Genomic DNA, 4,552 nt, shown 5'->3' on the forward strand with positions numbered 1-4,552 from the left:
ACCTGATTAACAGTTCTTGACCAACGTACGTGACTCTATTTTAGGTCTTTTGTTATGGATTTTTTGGAACTGCTTACATCTCTAGCCAATATTTTTATAGCATTTATAGAGGAGATCAAAGGACTATAATATATGGCAAAAAGCACGATTGTGCTATCTATTGAGTAAATAAATTATATTTCAAGTTATACTGATGCATGACAACGTAGAGCCTCGTAACTGTTAGGACTATTTTAAACCGTATTGTAGAGTTGAACGTTGATCACGTCCAATGTTTAACAACGCTTCTCATACAACTCTTATAACGGAAAACACTGATTTGAAGACTTATTTCCATACCAACTGTTTGTCTCTTATAACTAAATATAGTAGCAAACAATGATATCAACAGCTACTTTTTTTCAAATGATGTTTAGATACAATATAGTTACGAATGTCCATACTGGTTCTTTTCATGATTCCTACCTTTCGCGATACGTTCGTACTGGTTCTTTTCATGGTTCCTACCTTTCACAATACGGCAATACTGGTTCTTTTCATGGTTCCTACCTTTCACAATACGGCAATACTGGTTCTTTTCATGGTTCCTACCTTTCACAATACGGCAATACTGGTTCTTTTCATGGTTCCTACCTTTCACAATAACGCACATTTTCGTCGTTGGGTTTGACTTAAATTCGTTACAAATCAATGTATTTATCACGTAGGTAAGGTTTACAAGCCAACAACTTGAGGAAGTTTGTGTAAAGAACAAAGAAACAACTTGGAGACAAAGTAACACAAAACATATATTTAATTGAACAAATTCCAACAATTTACATTTGCGTTGCTCTCTCTAGCATTTGTATGTCTCATGAACAGTTCTTCTAATATCCTTATCAACATCTCCGCGATAGTCAATAAATCATTCAATAGTTTATCTTCTACTAAACCCACTGTCATGATATACTGTATACTGCAGTCTTGGCCAACATCTTTGCATATTTTGTAACAAATAAGATCATTATTACTAAGAGGGAATACAAATACACTTAATGTTGTCAAACTGAGAAATGCATGTTATATTAAATATCTACACATGTAATTTGTATAATGAGACAGGTTTTATGGACATCATGAACGATTTATTACAACAAACAGCTTTATCAGACACCTGAAGAAAAATGTATAATTCAGTATTTCACCTATCACAACAAAACCTTACTAAGATATATATATAACGACAAAATATAACATCAAGTTATTATAAATAGTGTCTGTAACCATATATCAGTTTATATTAAACATTCAGTACTTGGTTGGTCCTCCTCGTACTGTAATAGCATCCGCAAGGTAACGTGGCATCTGTCGATGAGGTTATTGATGTAATCTACCATGATTTCATCTCAAATTGTCACTACAAGGCGCTGAAATTCGGCTATAGTACCTGGTTTAGGGTCGTGGTAAGCAATTTTCCTGGTCAGTTTTGCCCAACAGTTCTCAATGGGATTATAATCTGGAGACCTTCCTGGTCATGGCAATCTTGTAACATCCTCCTGGTCGAGATAATCCTGTACAATATGCCCACCGTGGACAGTGACATTGTCTTCCTAGAACACAAAGTTATTGGCAAACGTTGCCCTAACATATGGCAGAAGGAGGATATGAAGAGCAGTTTTCCACTATGATGAATAGCTGCCTAAACATGTACTGCACCACCTCCTGTGTATTCCCTGTAGAAAACACAGTCTTCCCCCATCTTTCCTCCAGTAAAACGACGAACACGAATCCTACAATCAGGTTTACCAAGTCAGAAACCGGATTCATCTGAAAAGATGACATGTCGTCAGTGTCTTAACTGTAAATTGGCATGCTGTCTTGCCCAAGCATCTCGGTGACGGCGGTGAATTCTGGTTAATATTAGTTTGTAGATACCCCTTCTTGCAAAATAACCTTGTTTGGTTAGTCTCCTATTCATTGTTCTTCTGAATATCCTAGAATGAATGTTCCTGTCGTAAGGTGTTGCAAGACTTCTTTCATATTTGACATGTTAATCTGATCAAAACACGGTTATCTCGAGCAGTTGTTTTTCTGCATCTACCAGTAGAATTTTCTGGAACAACGTTTCTTGTAGTCCGATGACATTTCCGGATTCTGGATACAGTATGCCTTAGAATACCCTACTGTTCTGGCAATGTCGTTTGCTTCATACCATTTCTGGACAGTCAAACAATTTGATGCTCTATAACTTCTGGCACGTGACCAGGCACGACGCTACACTGAGTACAGGAAAAATGTCTGAACAAAGCGTTTATTTGTTTCGAAAAAGATTATACCGAAAGCACGCCCTTTTATACAAAAAAGGTGTGTCTGTGTGTTTTGATGAACGAATTCTCAAAACAAGTTATACAGACCAGAATAACAACTTTCACATACTTGTCCAATCATACCCTACTTCTCCGTTACTTCTCAGGCATTTGCTCAATAGCTACTCAATGCATGTAGACAACAACATCAATATGGAACAGTATGGAAACATTTTGACCAAGACTGTAGATACTTTACTAGACGACGTAGAGAAGACATTTAAACTGATATCTTCTCAGAGGATTCCTTGAAGAACGGAAGGGCTCTCATCCTCTGTTTGCTCCTTCTTTTCTCTTTCTTCTCCCTCTTCTTTTCGTCCTATCTCCTGGGAACCATAGCTTTTATATTTAACTAATTGTGTGTTGGCGTTGTTCTAGGCAGAATCAAAAGCCTAACCACAGCACGTGTTTCTTGGCTTTTGATTGGTTGCTAAAGCTGTTCCAAAAAGGAACCGAAACAGTAACTACTGTTCCTGGGTTCCGATTGGCTATGTCTCTCGTACCAGTAAGGTGTCGTATTAGCATTGGAACATACTATTAGCTCATGTATTTTCTTTCTTAGTTTTCTTAGAGTCTGGCACGTGCTTACCTGTATCTCTATCATGCCTAGAATCCAGGCCCTTCAACCTCCGCCTTGTATGTGTTTTATTCCATACACCGCTCTCTAAGCTCAAGTTTAGTGTTTTTATTATTACCTTAACTCTGAACTACTCCCTGAACGTGGTGTGAGATATTCATCAATATCTTAATAATACACCCTAGACTCCATAAATTTCTTGTCAACTTGTCCATTTAATGGCTTCTGCGCCCTGCTGGTAAGACAAATTGCTAGTCTCTTTCTCCTTTTTATCTAACGATACAGGCTTGGAATGTATTTCCAATAAAGCGCTTTTCCCGTTGCCCTGAGTTTTTCCATGACTTTATTCGAGACCCAATTCGCTTACTTATATCAGCATCCAAACGCTTTTCATGACTTGGTTTGGTTAACTAATATGTACTGTAGTGTTCTATAGCATTTTATTCTCCATAATTATTACCAATCAAATCTTATACTAAACATTTGCTAATAAACATATGTTTTACGTCCATTCTGGTTCTTTCCATGGTTCCTACATTTCACAGGTTTGTCAGTACTCTTCCATATATCGAAATATGATTATGTTAAATACACTAAAGTTGTATACACAACTTCTCGCGGTATTCTTTTACTTTTTTGCTTTCAGTTTCTTACATAACTGGAGATTATGAATAATTTCTGGTGGTAACTCTTCAGTAATATTAACAACAAAGATACTTCGTTAGTTCTTATTTTCTTAACAATTTTTCCACAGGTTATTATTATTTTACTTAAAGAAATCCTATTAAAATCAATACATCTAAGTCTAAAGACTATAGAAGTAGCTATTTTATAGATACAAACATTTTGTTTCATTTTTATATACTCAGTGATAAGCCCAATACAAAAGAAACTTAGGCTAACTATGCATACTGGAGAAATGTCCCGCACAATTTAAATGTATTAATATTTTTATATTGCCTTTATAAATTTCATCTTATCTCACGCTAGGTAATGTCTTTTTCATAGTATCTCAATTTTCCAATCTATTACACTCATCTACACTGTATGACCTTATCCATCGAATTTTTTTTTTGTTACAAACAATATACTACAGTAAAGATATACACTAGAAACTATTATAGAATTCTTTCTTCTTAGTCTTTATAATTCCAAAATCTATTAGCTGTCATAATCATTTATGACGAGTTTAAAAGGTCAACATCTACCCACAGAGAAAGTAAACTTGGGGTCAACATCTTATTGACATTGATAAAAGTAGTTAGATTATAATCCACAAACTATCAATGAAAATATAATCTACTGACTTTTTAAAGCAAAGTCATAATACACCAGGCTGCAAATATAAAACTGCTTTTGATAAGCCACGTCTTCTGTATCTGCCAAAAAAAAAAGGAAAAAAAATTGTTTTTATTTCTGGACTGAATTCTAAGAAAGTGATTTCTCATTGCTTCACCAGGGATGATCTAATGTAGATGACGGATGAAATGCACCCCTAAAGTTGGTTCTCAAAACTACTGATAAAATTAAGGCGCTGTCTCTCATTTTCACAACGGTTTTCTGTTCAAGATAAGCAGTTGTGTTGCGTACACGACGAGGATATGTATTATCATCTAATACAAATCAAATT

The sequence above is a fragment of the Limulus polyphemus genome, unplaced genomic scaffold (assembly GCF_000517525.1).
Source record: "Limulus polyphemus unplaced genomic scaffold, Limulus_polyphemus-2.1.2 Scaffold372, whole genome shotgun sequence".
NCBI lineage: Eukaryota > Metazoa > Arthropoda > Merostomata > Xiphosura > Limulidae > Limulus > Limulus polyphemus.